The following is a 19,307-nucleotide window of genomic DNA, read 5'->3' as shown; positions in this document are numbered from 1 at the left end:
CACCCCCTCCGCGGGGTCTAGAAAGTATGAGAATGAGATATCTCATGGACGGGAGGTAGAGGTAGAGTGACACCAAGTGAGTGAGGTTTTCCCACGGGCTGGATTCAGCACCGATGGAGTCCAAGCTGCTGTGTGGAGAGCCAGCATGAAGGAAGAGGTTCCAGGAGCCCCTCACTCAGGCGAGTTCGCCATCCCATCCTGAGGGGTGCAGAGTGGCTCTGGAAACTGAATGTGTGAGCAAGGACTCTGAACAGCCAAGATGCTGCTAATAGTGGGGAAGCATTCACAGTCGTCATAAGCAAGAGATGAGATGGAAATGCCATGTCACAGCATTTTAATTTAGCCTTTGTGTTTTAGAATGTTGTTTTTTTATTTTTAAATTTTTTATTTTTTATAAACGTATATTTTTATCCCCAGGGGTACAGGTCCGTGAATCGCCAGGTTTACACACTTCACAGCACTCACCAAAGCACATACCCTCCCCAATGTCCATAACCCCATAGAATGTTTTAATTAAGGTTTATCTGTTACCATTATGACTGTAATCCTGAGAAAGACCAAGTCTGCTTAGGCATGGGGAAGAGAGGAGGAAAACATGTCATAATTAAAATAATTATTAATTTAATCTCATTAAGTAGAGATTACTCATTATTGTTGCTATTATTATGCATGGCGGGGGGCAGACCCCTTCGTGAACATGTCTCATCGGTTTGCGTGAAGGTAGAATGTGGCGATGCCTGGGAGATCCTTTCTCTGACAAGGTGGCCACCCCAACTCCTTCCCATGAAGTTTCTCCCTGCAGATATCCTTTGATAACTGCTGCACAAAATCCATACCATGTTGGGTTTGAGAGAGAGGTCCTGTGTTTGGGTGTGTGCCCACCACCCTGTCCTTCACTCCCCTGTGCCTAGCTGGACGCTCCTTCCTCTGCTCTCAGGGCCCTCTGTGGCCACCTTGCTGTCCTCACTGCACTGGACTTGCTTGCAGATCCTGTTCCCCCAGCAGGCTGGGAGCTCCTTGAAGAGATGTGCTGTGCCCTTTGTCTTTGCATCGCCTCCAACATCTCTTACCATCCCAAAATCTGCAGGGAAGCTGGATCTAATATTGTTTCAAAATTGGAAGAAAGGAGAAAGGAGGAAAGGAAATGAGGCAGGGGAATGGATGGTAAGATAAAAGGCAAAGAAACCCGTCCTACTGAGTGAGGATCCTTAGTGACCTGGACCAGCAGCTTCTCCATCTTCCCAAAGGCCCATTCGCCCTGGACCCAGCACCTACACCACACACATACACACTCACACACACACACATAACCTCCTAGAGCTTTCCATTCCTCATAGGTGTAAATGACTAATGAATATCAAATCCAAGTGATTAGGTGGCCTTTACAAGCTTCAGTAACTACCAGCATAACTATAAGTCACTCTGGCATCCTAAATGCCTGCTTGGAAAATGTAAACAAAAGAGGAGACCTACCCAAAGGAATGAATTTCATTGTAAAATAAGTATTTTGTATTTGACCTTCTTGCAAGTCAAGTGAGACTTGCGTGGATTCGAGGGTTCTAAACCCAATTCCAACGTGTGGGGTGGAGGGGATTTCCTATACTTCAATTCGATTCTGACACTGTCTACCTGGAGACAGCTTCAGATTCCACAGGTTAAGGCCTGGGTCCCGTGAGTCTGCCCCCACTTCAAGACACCAATCACAAGTAGCAGGTCCCCAGGTGACCCCCCAAGCTCTGTCTGACTTGGCTACAAATCAGAGGTCCCCACGACCCCCTCCTTGGGTTCTGTTAATTTGCTTGAGTGGCTCAAAGAACTCAGGAAAATGCTTACTCGTGTTTGCCCATTTTTTAATGGCTGCGATAAAGGATACAGATGAAGGCTAGAGGAACAGGGAAAAGGGCAAGGTCTGGGAGGGTCCCAAACACAGGAGCTTCTTTGCCTGTGGAGTTGGGGTGCATCAGCTTCCTGGGATGGACATGTTCACCAACCTGGATGCTCTCCAAACCCCAAGCCATTGGGATTCTACTGGGGCTCCATCACGTACGCATGGCAAACCATCAACTCCAATCTTTCTCTCTTCTCTCTTCTTTAGAGAATGGGGGGCAAGGCTGAAAATTCCAGTCTTCCAGTGATTAGCTTCCATCCAGAAGCCCACCCAGAGTCACCTCATTAGAACAAAGGACACTCTTATCACTTATGAAGTTAGGAGGGTTTCAGGAGCTCTGGGGAGTTCCTGTGCCAGGAACTGTGGGCAGAGACCAATACATTTTTTTTCTATTTTCTTACAAGGATATTCATCAAAATAATGAAGGGACACAACTAGCCAGATGAAGTCATAGAATAATGGATACAATTTACACTGATGGTTTCCCTGATATTCCTCAGAGCCCTGAGGTTTCATTGGAAGTGCCTTAGAACCACTGCGGCGGGGGAGGGCGGTGGGAGCTGGTGTAACCAGTACGTCTTGCTTTCACTGCTTTATATAACAGTTCTTTGTTTAGATCTAATTTGTGGAAAGAGTTCTACTGTGTAAAAAGCAGATCTAATCCCTTTCTGCCTTTTAGAGCAGAGGAAACAGGTCCTGAAGCTCGGGGATCCCCCCACTGGCCGGTGACAGAGGCGGGCACAGAGGGCACATCAGTGACTCCAGTCATGGCTCTTTCCTCCTCACCACACCCCTCTCCCTCCCCTCCGACCTGCACAGTGAATGTCCTGTTCCCAGGCTCTGAGCAGCCCTGCCTGATGTGGGTGGCCCACGGACCAGGCATGAGGTTCAGCTCAGCCTCGGGCTGTCAGTGAGTAAGTTGTTTCCCCATTGATCGCCTTCAGAAATTCCCAGAGCCAGACCCCCGCCTCTAGTTCCCAGGACCCTGGAAGGACCCTGGAGGCCACAATCCCCCACAACGCCTGCAAGGGGCCAGGCAGGAATTACCTCTCGCCCCCGACAGACTGATGACAGACCCGCTTCTCTGGGGCCCGGCCTGTGTTTCAAGAATACATCTTGTTTCTACTCTGTAAGCAAGTTTACCTCCTGAGAGACAGGAGGCTGCCCGTCGCGCTGAATGGGGCCTAATTGGCTACTTTCCTGCTCGCAGACAAAATGGAAAAGGGGCTGATATCAGCATACTTATTTTCGGCTCCCGTGCTTTTAGCTCCCCATTCCTGAGGTCTCTGGGGTCCCTGTGCTCCGCAGCTGACACCCTAGCTAATCACTAACGTTTGAACACTGACTGTGTATCAGGCAAGGGGCTAAGAGAATCACACGTCGACTTCCCAGCCCCTCTGTACGAGAGGTACCCTTGTGCTTCCCATTCTGCAGAGCAGACGCGGAGGCTTGAGAGGTCCTGTGACCTCCAAAGTCAGAGATGCCCTAAGTCAAAGGCACTGGACACTCCAAACCCACAGCTCCTAGTGAGGCCCAGGAGACCCTCCTGGTGTCAGGTGTTCTGTTGCACTTTCTCACAAAACTTCATCCAGGTCAAACATTCCCATGCTGCCATTTCTACCTCCCAGATCCAGTTTATGCCCTTGAAAGTAGCTCTGGGAACTCTTGTCACCACCATCTGTCCCCGTTTGGGGAGGCCAGAAAATCTGCCTCACAGTACCCCTACCATACAGCCGGAAGGGCTTGATGTGGATTCTTAGCTCCAAAAATACCTCCTAGAAAGGTATCTGAAATTCTATCAGGAGTTCTTTTTTTCTTTATAGTCTTAAACATTAATCCCTCCTGCAGTATTTTCTTAAAATACCAATACCCCTAAAGGGTAACATAGTGACTTCACAGCAATCGTAGGCTGAATTAATAGACCAGATTTCCTGTCCCCTCTGAAAAGGCTGACCAAGGAGCTCACCACTCCGAGATCTTTGTTCATCTCTGGAAAAGAGACCTTATGTCCTCTCATTTCATTCTCGGGGCAGCCCTGGGAGACAATATTATGATCACAGTTGACAGATGAGGACAGTGTCATTCAGAGAGGATACAGTTCCTCTCATTGTCACTCCTTCCAGGCTGGAAAGAAGAGAAAGTGACCATGGGCCTGGGGAGGAGGGAACACCTTCCAGAAAGGCTTCAGGAATGGGCATACATGACTTTCGTGAGCCCTGAGGACCCACCGGCCTGGGCACGGAAGTGGACACACACTCCACGCTAGTTTTAGGACATCTACTCTTCTTTGCACACAGGTCCTATAGATGACTTTTTCAGTGGTTAGGGGCGGGAGGACTAGTTGATGGCTTTGCATCAAGTAATAGATAACACAGAGCTTTAAATCCAGAAATGACTATGAAGATTTAGTCCAATCTCGACATCTGATCTCCTGATTCCCAAACTAATATTTTCTTTCTTCCTGCTAGGTTGTGGAACGTTTGAAATCTCATGTGTAATCAAAAAAAAAAAAACCTTCTGAAAAATCTTTCTGTTACATGATTTCATTTTTTTTTAAGGTATATTTGATTTGCTTGCCATGTACTTCTTGTCTCTCAGGACCCAGGATTCTGAAAGGCAGATTCCTCAGGAATACTGATCCAATATTATTAGCTTTGCAGTGCCCTGAAACAGAAGGGAACGTGAGGGGGATTAACACGAAAAGAAACTCAATAAGGAAATGCTGACTGAACACCTACTGTGTGTGAGGCATCCTGGGAACTCCAGTGACAATAATCTGCAAAGCTCAACCTTTGAGGTCCAGGTCATATGGCCGATCTGGGGTGTGTGTGTGTCTGTGTGTGTGTGTGTGCACGCACACGTGCACATACGTTTCCATGGGTACGCACGTGAGCAAGTTCTTGCCCCTGCTCAGTTCTCCATTTTCCCATGGTGAACCGAAATGAATAAATCCCCATAAATCCCCATAAACTGCCTACCTCACGAGCAACCTTAGAAATAAGTTCTATTTACAAATATTTCATCAGCCCACCTACCTCAAAGCCCTCCGCTCCCCTGAAGACTGTAGAATAACGTGAATGAAACTCAGAATGAGTTCCTTCTACTGGCATCAGAGTAACAGTGTAACTGGGGGAGGGGGACCAGGTAGCTAAGCTCTCAGGCAAAGCTACTCTTGGAGCTGTTAGGGAACATCTGCAAATTCTGGATGCAAAAATCTACGGCTTTGGGGCCTGGACCCTAGATAGCCAGTCTAGAGAAGGAGGGGACAAGGGGTACCTTTGTCAAGCTCCTGACACGATTCCTCGCGTTTTTACCACCTAGGAGAGAGCTCCAAGTCCCTTTAGTCATTGCTGCAGGAAAACGTTTTGACATGAACTCTCATACATCATGACAGAGGTTAGTTACCAAAATGCACACATTTGCCTTAGCCAGTTTCATTTACTACCCTTTAAATTATTTCTCAGCCTTGCAAATCTTGCTGTGACAGACAGAGTGAGGGGGGGAAACCACTAAGTGTTCATTTTTCATATAATATATTCCAATCCTGTTAGGTCGTCCTGCTGAAGGTAATATTTCTGGCATTCATTTAATGAAATTGACATTGATGAATGGTTAATTATACAAATTACATTCTTATTAAATCCCCTAGAATCAGTGCCTTAAAATTTCCTAGCTATGGGCTTCTTATGGTTGATATCCTTTTTTTTTTTTTTTTTTTTTTTTTTGCTCTGAGTATGTCCTCTGTTGGCTGCTATAAGATTCATTCTGCATATTTTTCCCTCCTCTAAGAAACTTTGAAAAGCATTAAAAATCCCCTAGTTAAGGCAATTACTGTAGATAAGTTAATCTGCATGGGATGTTTAAACCCCAGTTCTTGCATATGTTTATTGGAATTGTTTCCATTCTCTAGACAGTTTCTGCCCTAGGGGTGGGAAGAGGGAGGGAAAAACTTTACCTCCTGCTCAATAATGGTCTGATGGCTGCGAGGGGGAGACGCTCTGCTGTGTGGCCAACTCCCTCCTTTGGCTGCTGGCTCTCTCTATGGATCTGATAGAAGAGTTGATGTTGGTAGGCTATCGGGAGAGGATCCCTAAGTGGTCCCTAGCAGGCTAAGTATCACCAGACAACACCTGTTACCCAGGGAGCAGCCCTGTTTTGCCTTTTCGTTGGGGAATGGAAGGATGAATCCTATTCGTTAAGCGAATGTTTTTTTCTGTCACCCAGAGTGGACACAGAGGCAGCAGATTCTCACTGAGCATCTGCTAAGCAGCCGGCAAGGAGTAGGCACCTCAGGAGACTGGGAATTATCTCAGGTAATTCACGTGTTTTGTGGAGAAAATTCTTGTCGAAGAACAGCTGCAAACTTGGGATTGTTTCCTCCCAAGTAGAAGAGGCAATGGGAGAACCAGACCCAGTTTGCAAAACCATCTCGGTCTTCCTCGGTGTTCCTGCCATGGCGGGAGTGGCTTCCTGCTCTGGACCCACAAACTGCAAGGGGGGCCTCTGATGGGCTCCACGGGCCTCTGGACATTTTCCTCCTCACCCCTCTGTCACTCTCACACCGTCATTGGCTGGGGCAGGTTAAGGCTAAGTTAACTAATTTCAACCTGTAAACAAATGTGGTGCATTTGGACTCTCTGTGGTAGGCTGCGACAGATCCAGTCACCAGTGAGACTGAAGTGCACCTCATTTCAGAGGGTCAGGAGGACAGACCTCGTGACAGATGCTTAGAGTCAGCCAAACTCTAAGCTACACTCATCCCCACACACCAGGGCTCCAGGGAATGATTTATGAGGTGATACAGTACAGTTGACCGTTGAACAACGATGCAGGGGTGGGGGGCCATTAGGGACGCCAACCCCCCATGTGGTTGGAAATCTGTGTATATCTTTTGATGTCCCCAAAACATCGCTACTCATAGCCTACTTCAATCAGGAGTCTTCTTGAGAACACAGTTAATTAACACATATTTTGTACTATATATGGACTCTACACTGTGTTACAGTAATTGAGAGAAAGGAAAATGTTTGTAAGAAAAATCGTAAGGGAGAGAAAATGCATTTATACTGCTAGACCGTCAACAATCCACGTATAAGTGGACCCGCGCGCTTCACACCCACGACGTTCAAGGGTCAACTGTCTAATGGTTAAGAGTACTAACTCTTGGGTTCAAATCCATACAAAATGGAGGCGATAATAGCTCCTGCTTTAAAGGGCTGTTGTAAAGCTTCAAAATGAACATAAAGCACTTATCAAAGGCATCCAGGTGGGGCTCAATAAGTGAGAGTCATTTATATTATTTAGGAATGTTTTTCAACTACAAAGAACACAATGCCCTTCTGACTATGGTTTAAACCATAGGGACATATATTGTTTGCTTAACAAAAAGTCCAGAGGTAGATGGTCTCACAGTTGGTCTACCAGCTGATAAATGTAATCCAGAGCCCAGGCTCCCTCTGTTTCCCTATTATACCATCCATAGCCTGTCACTTCTTATTTTTTTAAAGACATTCTATTTTTTAAATAAACCTTACTTTTTAGGGCAGTTTTAGACTCGCAGAAAAATTAAGTGGAAGGTACAGAGATTTCTCATATCCTCCCCCCCAACTCCCAGACATGCGCTGCCTCTCCTGTTAGCAACACCCACATGCCACCTTTCCATCCTCATACTTACAAGATGGCTGCCCAAGTTCCAAGCATCACATCCACATTCAGTGCAGGAAGAAGGAGGAAGGAGAAGCTCCAGCAAATTCTCACAACAAGCCTTTCCATTTTTTAAGAAAGCAAACTGTTCCCTAGAAGTCCCTTAGCAGATTTCTTCTTCTATCTCATGGGTCAGAACTTATAGGGAACAGGAAGCTGGGAGTGGCTTCTGAGTAGCTCTACCATTAGGATCACCTCATTCTGCGTCACAGCTTGTCGTAGTAAGCGATTCAAGGGCGCACAGCCACCTCCACTGATAGGCCCTCTCCGTGCAGGTTTTGCCACTCTCCTGACAGAAACATAGGAATGGGTAAGACCCGGGGAAGGGCATCAGGGTCCTTTTCTGCTCAAGTTCATTTACTTCCTTAGAAGCAGCTCTCAGTGGAGCTGCAGGGGATCTGACTCTACCATGCCGACCCAGGACGATACGCCCTTCTCCACTTACTCTCTCGACCTCCGAATCTGTGCCCGTCTGTGCTGGAGTCAGTCTGTGCCATCCCATATTACTAGTTTTTTAATTGTACATCATGGCGGGGGTTGGCGGGGGGGAGATGGGAGATATTAATCAGGTGCCGTAAGCTCAGAGAGTGATTGTAATAAATAGACTATTAAGTTAACCAAGTTTTCGGCTTCACTAGTGAAAGCTGCCATCTATCTTGTGTGGTTTTCTGCATGCTTCATTACCACATATAACCATACTGAAAAAAATATGCCTTATCCTTTATAATGAGATGATAAGTTCCCTGCGGTGGGTGTAGCAGAGCTCGGATTCCAAAGCTCCACCAAGCTGGAGCCTGCAGACGGGGTGTCTAGCTGTGTCCCAGGGCCTGGCAGCCGAGGCGGAGGCCAGGGCCAGGGCTTGGGGTGACCACAGCCTGAGCCATCTGGTCTGGAACATTCCCAAGGCACCGGGGTTCCTGCGGGCTCAGATTCCTGCCACACTCCCTCCCCATCAGGGAGAAGCAGTTAAAGGAGGGAAGTTCACTCCAGCCCATGGGGAAACATCCTGTTGTTGCTGAAATCATCCTCGTGCTGCTCTGGTCCAGCAGCTTCCATTGGACTCTGTGGAGGAGAGCCCACGCACGCAGGCTGCTGTGGGTTGCCTGTGTTCTCTCTCCCACGCCGTCCCTGCTGCAGCACTTAGCAACGCCGTGAATGTTTGCAGGCAGACAGAGCCCAATGCCCATCTGGCGTTACTGCTCCCGGTCTCAGGGCCTTTGGCAAGGCAGTTAATCCCTTTAACCTCAGCTCTCTCCTCAGTAAAATAAGGTTGATAAGGCTGCCTTCCCAGAGAGGTGGAAAGAACTAGATGAGATCACAGAAAAGCACCCAGCACTGTTGCTTAATGCCTGTATCCTCCCCACAGAGTGAAGACTGAAGTTCTCAGATGGGATGATGAAATCCTTAAAAATGACAGTAAATTACATATTGTGTGGTTCCGTTCCTATGAAATGTTCAGAACAGGGAAGTCTACAGAAACAGAAAGTAGATGAGTGGCTGCCCCATGGCTGAGGAGACAGGGGTGGAAGCTAAGGCTAAAAGGAGAGGAAAGGGGCTCCTGGGTGGGTTCTGTTGGTTAAGCATGTGACTCTTGCTCTCAGCTCAGGTCGTGATCTCGGGGTCCTGGGATTGAGCCCCATGTCGGGCCCTGTGCTCAGCGCAGTGTCTGCTTGAGATCCTCCCTCTCCCTCTGCCCCCCCACCACTCATGCTCTCTCTCAAATAAATAAAATATTTTTAATTAATCAATCAATTAATTAAAAGGATAGGAAGGTAATAGCTAAAGGGAGCAGGATATCTTTTGGGGGATGATGAAAATGTTCTAAAACTGACTGTGGTGATGGTCCCACAAACCTGCAAACACACTAACCCCCCCAATGGAAGATTTCAAATGGGTGAATCGTGGGGTATGAGAACTATATCTCAATGCAACTATTAAAAAAACAAAACCATAGGCACTCATCAAAATAAAGTGTTTATAGGAGCAAAAATGGCGCCCCGTAGTGGCATGGGTGGCAATGGGTTGCATGTGACCTTGAGTGATCTCCCTGACCTAAACAGGCCAGCACAGGCACCTCAAGTCCACATGCTCAGCGTCTAAGGCCAGTGCAGGGCATCTTGGAGGTGAGAATGCAAAGCCCCCTCAGAGACTCAGGAGCATATCTTTAGAGGAACACCCAGCACCTCCTCCAACCCCCAAGAAAAAAACAAAGAACAATCCCCACAAAATACCGTGTCTGCAGCCGCTGGTTTGAGAAACGGTGGTCTAAGGTCATTCTTCAGAGCCAGCCCGGCAGCCCCGGGGGTTGTGAGAAGCCCCCCACGAGAGGGCGTTTCCATGACTGAGACAAGGATGGATGTGACAGAATTCCCTCCGGGATATTAACAGGACTTCTCGGTCTCCTCCCTTCTAGAGATCTCCTACCTGTGCCTGACCCTTCAAAGCTGAGCTCCCTACAGTCCTGTGCTTCCTTCCGAGGTGGCTGCCCCCTTGCCATGACGCCCACTCCCACCCTGACACTGATAACACCCCATTTGTATCTCCGGGAGGTCTCTCTCCAGAGCTCTGGATCCAAATGGCCAAATGATCCCAGGCCATTCTACTCGGATGTCCCCGAACCATCCCACACCCAGTATGCCCCAGATCAAACCCATCATGCTCTCCCTCCCTCAGACTTCCTGATCCTACTGGGTTCCTCCTTCTGGGCGTTCGCCTCACGGTGCGTTCAAGTTCTCAAACCGGAAGCGCAGAATGATCGCCCGCGCCTCCCTCATAGGTGTGTCCTCTTCCGCCAGCTACATCTCTTCCTCTTCTCTGCTTGGATGACTGCTGTGGCCTCCAGGCTGCAAATCTCTCTCACTAATCCATTACCATACAGCTGCTGAAGTGATCATTTCCCCACTTCAAATGGCTTCCCGTTGCCTACAGAATAAAGTTCAAACTCCTATGCATGGCTTACTAAACCTTTCATGAACTGACCCCGTGGGCTCATCCCTTTTTACTCCCTGCCTCCGCCATGACCAGCTCCCAGTCAGCCAGCAAGCAGGCTCTTTGTTCCTGGGAGTGACAAAGACAGACAGTAGGCATGGGGATGCCCCCCACCACATGCTGGTGATTGACCCCTTTGTCCCCACCACCCCCAACTGGAGGAAAACTGTCTAATACTGCTGCCTGCGGTCTTCAATCCTATGAGAGCAAACTTCTCTCTCTATAACCTGCTCCATCCTTCACCCCCCGTGTGAAAGCGGACGTAAACCAATGCTAAATGTTTTCCATTGTAGGCTCAGTCCAAAATTGTGGGCTTTTTAAAATATAGAATTGAGCCTTAATTAGTAATATTCCGAGTTTATAATCACAGAGCAAAGCAAAGAAGGCCCAGCCCATTAGGTCAAACATGCTGAGCGCTGTGGAAGGCAGAAATCCATTTCTAAAGACATGAACAGTAGCTGGAAACATAAAAGGTCAGATCATTGGCTCAGTTGGACTTGATTATATGAGATTAGTGTGTAGATAAAGGCCCCAAAACTGGGATGGTGTGTTTAAGAGATAAATGAAATCAGCAGGAGAGGGGTAGTGCTGGTGTCATTTCCCTCCAAGGATCTAAGGGGCCAGCAGGAATGAGCAGACCACAAGCTCAGAGGTGAGAGCCTTCCATAGACACTGAACTTGGAAGTGACCCAGTAGAGCCTCTTGACCTGAGGTAGACCCCCTCATCTGTTTTCTGGTGAACATACCCTGCACCCCTTCATCTTGTCTCCTACTTTTTTGCAGGTGGAAATTAAACTCACTCTGCCATCTCCTCGAGCTACCCAATGGTAGCAACACAAATAACATGATTTCATGGCTGCCCAGGCTGCGACACTAGAGGAAAGGTTCAGAGAAGGCCAATCAGCTTCATAGAATCCATCAACAGCGACAGTCTCTCAAGCAGAAGTTAAAATTCTTAGCCCCCAAGCAAAGTCCCTGCCCTCCTTCCCCACTAGCCTCTTAGAATCCCCTCACTCCAAAATTTGAAAGAGACATGAAAAGAATATTTTCCTTTTGTGGGACCTCAAGCAGTACAAGGCCTTGCATAATGTCAGTATCAGTTTCTTGGATGGGATGAGGAAAGATGATGGGTACTGAGCCACAACGTCTGGATTCTAGCAGAAAAGGGATAGACTGTTAGAAGCGCTACCTCTCTAAATACACCAAGCACCAGCCCTCCTCTTACTGTTGACAACCTGAACTTGTTCAAGCCTGTCCTTGGTGCCACTGCTTTGTCCAGACACCTCAGTATGGAATCAGGACTTTCCAGAACAGGGCCAGGCACATAGCAGGTGCTCAGCGAGGACTTGTAAAGGCTGTGAAGTCCTGGGCAGAGATCCCTTAGTATGCCTGTGAAATCCCTTCTCCCTTCGATGCAAACGGGGGATATATGTCACATGAAGATAGAAGATCTAGTCTTTGTAGTTCTTTCTAAGCTACAGAATTCCCAAAATATTGCTCAGAAAATAACTGCATCCCTCCTTTTTTTCCTAAAACATTCCACCAGAGCCAGACTGTTTCCAGTGCAGGGTCAAGCACTGAAGCATTGTACCTTTAAAGTCCTGCCATCCAAGCCTCTCCTTTAACATGTGAGGACAGGGAGACCCAAAAAAAGTGAAGGGGCTCACCCAAGAACACACAGTTCATGGCAGAGTCATGACCAAAGTAGCTTCATTCTCAGAGAAGCGTTCGAATAGATGACCCCTACTGGTCTATACAAAGCTCTGTTATCCCTCAACGCTTCTACTTGTTGATTCAGGAAAAAACATTAAATATGGAGGAAGGACCATCTGTCCTGGTGTTTAGAGCTTCTTAAAATGCATCTATGAGGGGCACCTGGGTGGCTCAGTCGGTTAAGCGTCTGCCTTCAGCTCCAGTCATGATCCCCCGAGTCCTGGGATCGAGTCTTACCTCCAGCTCCCTGCTTATCGGGGAGGCTGCTTCTTCCCTCCCCCTCGGACCCTCCACTCCCCTCTGCTTCCACTCTCATGCGCACACACACTTTCTCTCTCTCAAATAAACAAATAAAACCTTTAGTAAATAAATAAATAAATAAATAAATAAATAAATGCTTCTATGAGCAGAGCAAGGTTTGATAAATTTCCCAGTGGAGGAAAAACCTACAGACTCCAACCTAGAATTGTTCCTGGATTAGGAGAATATTCCAAAAACTCCTCACCGTTCTGCTCCAGGAATCTCACATAAGGCACATGTGTGATGAGTGAGGCCCTGGGCTCCCATTCGTTCCTCCTTGTCCTGTCCCTGTGCCAGCCCCGATTGTGGCAACGAGTGAAAACACAGATGAATTTTGGAAACATATTAAGGAGCAATTATGAATTCCTTGACTTTAGATGCTTCCCTTTTCCCCTTGGGTCCCAAGAATTAACATAAATTCCTTGGTCAGGAGAAGCTATCAAAATACTATCCATCTGGATCTAATTTCCAGAGCTGCTGGGCTACAGAGTGACCAGAGTTAAAGGTCTGTTCATAAATTTCCCTCCTGGTGCTGCCTGCCTGAGCCCAAACTCAACCCGCAATCCACCTGCCCTGACCAGATAACAGATGGGACTGGCTCTGATTCTGCACACGCAGCACAACTCCCTCACTGACCAACTTCTCTCTCTGCCCTTCCAAGCCAAATATGGCCTTGTTACCTTGAACTTCATTTGTCTGGGTCATCTCCTTCCCTGCATGTCTTTGCAGGTATGGCTGTCCACGTTAGCTGAATACAGCCAAATGCCCATTGTCTAGATCTGTTCCTCCATTGGCTATCTGAGCTCTCCACTGCATTCTTCCTTCCTGGCTCTAGCTACACATTGTTCGGGGGATGGGGGGGATAGTATTTCTGTTTGTAATTCTGTCCCCAGAGAGTGACAAGGGCAAGAAGAAGAGGAAACTCAATCCTCTTTATTATATATACAACTTTCTATAGTTTAAGGGAAGATTACTAAAAATAGGCTAAAAAAATTGTTGAGATTCAAGAAAAGGTTAACACAAAACAATTAGGACACAAGATAGGGAGTCAGTTAGTTGGTTAACTAGTTAGTCAGGTGCTTGATTAATTTGGTTAGGTGACAAGTAAGGGAGGAACTCATTACTATAGATATATGAAAAGAAATACTCTACCAGCTATCTAGCTAAATAGCAAATTCCCTAAGTATTCTTAGGGTTGTTTTTATTATCTTTGTATCCTCTATCTCTGTGCCTAGAACCCAGGATGAACCAAGGATATTTTATATATATATATATATATATATATATATATCTGTTATACCACACCACCATTACGATATCATGCACAATAGTTTCATTGCCTTAAAAAAAAATTGCCTGTAATACATCTGTTCAACCCCCTCCCCTATCCAAGCCCCTGGTACCATTTGTCTGTTTCCTTTCTCTATAGTTTTGCTTTTTCCAGTGCCAAATGAATGAAATCATACTGCATATAGATTTTTCAGATTGGCTTCTTCCACTTAGTGATACATATCTAAGATTCTTCCATATTGTGGCCTGATAACGCATCTCTTTATATTGCCAAAGAGCATTCCATTGTATGGATTTACCCAAGTTTGTTTATCTACTCATCTACAGGGGGACATCTTGGTTGTTTCCAGTTTTAGATTGTTATGAATGAACTTGCTATAAGCATTCATACGTTGTCGTGTGCAGATAAGTTTTCAAATCAGTTGGGTAAATACCCAGAGGTACAATTCTTTGATCCTATGGTAAAAGTATATGTAGCTTTGTAAGAAACTCCCAGACTGTCTTCCAAAGTGGCTGTGCCATTTTGTATTTCCGCCAGCAATGAATGGGAGTTCTTGTTGCTCCACATCTTTGCATTGTCTTGTCAGCTTTTTCAATTGTAGCCATTCCAATAAGTGTGTAGAGTATCTCATTGTATTTTTAATTTGCATTTCCATAATAACAGATGATACTGAGTATCTTTGCATATGCTTACTTGCCATCTGTATGTATTCTGTAGTGAAGTCTGTTCAGATCTTTTGCCCATTTTTTTTTAATTGGGCTGTTTGTTTTCTTACTGATAAGTTTTAAGAGGTTTTTGTATATTTTAGATACAAGTTCTTTATCTGATATGTGATTTGTCAATATGTTCTCCCAGTCAGTGACATGTCTTTTCAATTTCTTAAGGGTATCTTTAGCAAAACAAAGGTTTTTAAGTTTAATAAAATCTAAATCACCTTCTTTTGTTTGTTAGCATCTAAACACTCATCACCAAACCCAAGGGCATGTAGATTTCCTGCTCTATTTTCTTTCAAAAGTTGTATAGTCCATACTTTACAGTTAGGTCTGTGTCCCATTTTGAGTTAATTTTTATGTAGGATGCAAGACTTATGTGTAGGTTCTTTTTTTGTACAAAATTGTTCTGGAACTATTTATTGAAAAGCCTGTCCTTTCTTCTTTGAATTATCTTTGTGCCTTTGTGAAGAAATCAGTTGAACATATTTGTGTGGGTCTATTTCTGGTCTATTTTGTCTATTCTTTCCGCCCATCTATTTGTCTATTCTTTTACCAACACCATGCTGTCCTGATTAGTGTAGCTTTATAGTAAGTCTAGAAATTGAGTAGTGTGAGTCTTCCAAGTTTGTTCTTCCTTTTTAGTATTGTGGAGACTATTCTTAGTCCTTTGCCTTTCTATACAAATTTTATATTCCATTTGTCTCTATCTACAAAACAGCTTACTGGGATATTTATTGGAATTGTTTTGAATTTATAGATTAAGTTGGGAAGAATTGGCATCTTAATGACACTGACTCTTTCAATCCACAAACATGTAATGTCTCTCTATTATTTAGATCTTCTTTGATTTCTCTCATCAGTTTTATAGTCTTCCAGTTAAAGATCCTATACCTATTTTGTTAGGTTTATACCTAATTTTGTCTGTCTGGTGTTTTTTCTCTCTTCCTTTCTTCCTTTCTCCCTTCCTTCCTTCCCTTCTTCCTTACTTCCTTTCTATCTTTCTTTCTTCCTTCCTTTCTTTCTTTTCTATTATGAATTGTTGTTGTTTTTCTTTCAAATTCTTATTGTTTGTTCCTGGTATATAGGAAAGAAGTTGACTCGTCTTTTGTTTTCACCGAAGGTACAAATTTTTATTTCCTTCCATTAAACTGTTGATTACATTCCATAAAATTTGAACTGTAGTCTTCAAGAGCCGGCCAAAGTAGGCAGAATGCCATGGTTCTGACCTCCTATTGAAAGCAGTTAACTTTCGTGTGCTTACCTTATATTCTGCAAACTTGCTGTTCTTGCTTATTAATTCCAGGGTATTTTTTATATATTATTCAGGGTTTTAAACAAAGACAATTGCATCCTCTGTAAATAAAGACAATTCATTTCTTCCTTCCTGAGCTGTATACTTTTTCGTTTACTTGTCTTATTACACTAGCGAAACTTCCAGTGCCATGTTGAATAGAAGTGGTGAGTAAGCAGAAGCATTCAGTCTTTCACTATTAAGTATAATATGAGCTCCAAGTTTTTCTTACACTCCCTTTGTTAAAATTATGATAGTCTCTCCTATCCCTATTTTTTTATAGCTTTTATTATGAGTGTACATTGAATTTCGTCAAATACTTTGGTCAAATAATTTGGTCAAATAAAACAAATGTTTTATTTTTAGAAGATCACTGTAGCTGCTGAAGACATGAAATTTTAGGAAGCAAGAAAAGAAGCAGAGAGATTGGTTGGGAAGACCAATACAAGGTCTTCCCACACAAGAGTTGATGGTGGCTTGAACTGCAATATTGACAATGGAGGGAAGTAAACAGATTCTAGATGTATTCTGGATCAAGAGCCAATAGGACTTGCTGGCATGTTGAATGTGGTGGGAGAAGGAAAAGGAAGAATCAAGATGCTTGAGCAGTTGAATGGATGGTATTGCAACGTACCAAGATGCCAAAGACTTGAGGGGGAGAAGTTAAAAGTCTTTTTGGACATGTTACAGTTTTCAATAAATATTAGACCTCCCAAGAAGGATTCAAAATGGCAGTTGAATGTATAAATCTGGAGCTCAGAGGATAGGTGTATGCTAGATTTACAATTTTAAAAACCATTTATATATCAGGAATATGAAACCTTAGGATTTCATGCAATTACCTTGGGAGGAAAAACATTAAATGGAGAAGAAGGGAAACCCCGCAGCTGAGTTTTCCTGGAGTCTCCCAAAGTTTGCTGCTGGTTGTGTAATCTGAGTCACAGGAGGGCTTGAATGACTCAACCACAGACTTAGCAAGTATTCAGTGTTTGCTCCTGAGACCTATAGTCATATGCTGGAGAAGATGGATTAATTCCAGACCAGGAGTTAACAATCTCACCATCCAAAATTAACAGAGGAGTCCTTAAATACACATAGCTAATACAAGAATTAACAAAAGACACAGAAAGATGGGGGAATATGCTAGTGGGTTAAAAAAAGATGGGGTTCAACAGAGGAGGTGGTCCAAGATCTGAAAGCTAAAGGAGAGGCAAGGCCCTGAGAAGGTGAAAGACCTCATAAGTGTTTGAAAGGACCTAGGGGACACCTTATCTCAGGACCACGACACTAGATCTAGAGGGTCCTTTTACTTTCATCTGCATAATGGGTCTAATAACTTCCCATAGTCAAAAAAGGAAAAGCCTGGGGTGCCTGGGTGGCTCGGTTGGTTATGCATCTGCCATCAGCTCAAGTCATGATCTCAGAGCCCTGGGATCGAGCCCCCACATTAGGCTCTTTGCTCCGCAGGGAGTTTGCTTCTCCCTCTCTCTGCTCACGCAATCGCGCTCTCTCTCTCTCTCTCTCTCTCTCTCATCTCTCTCAAATAAATTTTTAAAAAATCTTTTTAAAAAGGGGGGGACAATTATCATATGGTTTCACTTATTTGTGGAGCATAACAAATAACATGGAGGACATGGGGAGTTAGAGAGGAGAAGGGAGTTGGGGGAAATTGGAAGGGGAGGTGAACCATGAGAGACTATGGTCTCTAAAAAACAATCTGAGGGGTTTGAATTAGCGGGTGGGTGGGAGGTTGGGGTACCAGGTGGTGGGTATTATAGAGGGCACGGATTGCATAGAGCACTGGGTATGGTGAAAAAATAATGAATACTGTTATGCCGAAAATAAATAAAAAATAAATGTAAAAAAAAGAGGTGGGGGGAATCCTGCCAAAACAAGTAAGGGAAAGATCCATGTGGCCATATAGGAGAAGATAAAGAACAGAGAGCCTGTATATTGGGGTGATGAAACATTTCTAGTTAGCTCCCTACCAGAAAACTTTTTGCAGGAGTAGAGATGGAAAGTCCTAACAGGGGAATAAAATCTCAAGACATCCCTGGCAACCGCTCCCCACACAACCCTTCTTCATCTAGAACCTTCTTGGTCTCTGTGGACGCAATCTCAACCATGGGCAAGAAGGAAAGGGGGAAACTTTCCTTAACTCTACAATAACCCATGCCCACAGGAATAGATTTTTAGCGGCACTCTCAGGGCTAGGGGTTTAAAATGGAGCTGAAAGTTATTAACAACCCCCGTGAGTCACCTGGGGGAATTAAATTTTAAAAAATGAATGGCCTGCCAACGGCTCTTTATAGATTTGAGTCTGCAAATGGCACATTGCTCTCTGACTCTCCACCATAATGAAAAGCAAGAAGGGGTCCTTCTTTCATCCTGGGGAGTCAGGAGGAAACTAATGAGGAAGAGCAGGAGGAAAGGCCTCCACACTACCAGTTGACATGGCTTTTTGCCCTCTGGAGAGGTTCTTCCAGCTTGGACAACCAGTCACACTATGCGGGGAGGGAAAAGCAGTCTGTGGAGAGGAGAGCTCTCTTTCCCAAGAGTTCTGCTATCCACCCTTCCTAAGGGTGCTGAAGTTGCTCGGAGAGAAGATTGCTGACATCCGGGATCACTACGGAGTGTGACCTGATAGTCCTAAAGAATAGAAGCTATAGGGTTCCTCTCCAGGATGCAAGGGTTCCAGGATTTTAACTGCTTTGTCTCAAGATCAGGAAACACCAACATCCTCTGACCAGCAGGACTTTTGTGAGACATTCTCAGGGTCACTGCACCTGCCCAAAGTGAGGATGTTTCCCTAAATATCCTCATCCTGGGGGCACGGGGGTGGCTCAGTCAGTTAAGCAGCTGCCTTCAGCACAGGTCGCGATCCCAGGGTCCTGAGGTCGAGCCCCACATTGGGCTCCCTGCTCAGCGGGGAGCCTGCTTCTCCCTTTCTCTCTCTCCTTCTGTGTGCTCGCTCACTCTTTCTCTCTGTGTCAAATAAATAAAATCTTAAAAGTATAAATATACTCAGGCTGGGTTGTTCTCTGAAATTAATGCCCCCCCACACACATGAACACGCATGCTCTTCTCAGAAATGTCAGCTGCGAATATGCTAAACAAGGCCCCCGGGAGGAGTCTTGGGATCCAGGGAAGATGTCCCTCCATACAGCTGATCCTGCTTGAGCAGAGATTCTGTTTGGGAACAGGAGCGTGCTTGCAGGGTCTGTCCCAGCAAAGGAGAAGTCATTATAGCCGTGGTCCCTCTGGGGAAAGCAGGTTCTCATGAAGCCACCCTTCCCTATTCTCCCCTAATCTTCCCGCCACCTCGCTTCAGGCATTGAAAATTCATCCTTTAAAAACCTGCTGCTTTCCGGGCAATTCCCATCTGCAAAACTCCGTTAAACACATAAGCTACAACTATGT

The 19,307-nt window shown here is 45.2% G+C and overlaps 1 protein-coding gene and 1 long non-coding RNA gene across 6 annotated transcripts in view; one reads left to right on the top strand and one right to left on the bottom strand.

Moving 5' to 3' along the window:
• KIRREL3 (kirre like nephrin family adhesion molecule 3) overlaps nt 1-19,307 on the top strand; it is a 545,218-nt gene that overhangs the window by 304,528 nt on the left and 221,383 nt on the right. The gene's annotated exons all lie outside the window — the stretch shown is intronic.
• LOC116599453 lies at nt 472-10,389 on the bottom strand. Its single transcript, XR_004289382.1, has 3 exons — nt 9,823-10,389; nt 7,563-9,061; nt 472-4,552 (listed from the first exon to the last, which is right to left on the bottom strand). It is a non-coding gene; the product is annotated as an uncharacterized LOC116599453 (long non-coding RNA).

This window comes from Mustela erminea, chromosome 9 (assembly GCF_009829155.1).
Source record: "Mustela erminea isolate mMusErm1 chromosome 9, mMusErm1.Pri, whole genome shotgun sequence".
Lineage (NCBI taxonomy): Eukaryota > Metazoa > Chordata > Mammalia > Carnivora > Mustelidae > Mustela > Mustela erminea.
Note: the sequence above shows the minus strand (reverse complement) of the source record. Positions and strands in the feature narration are given on the sequence as shown.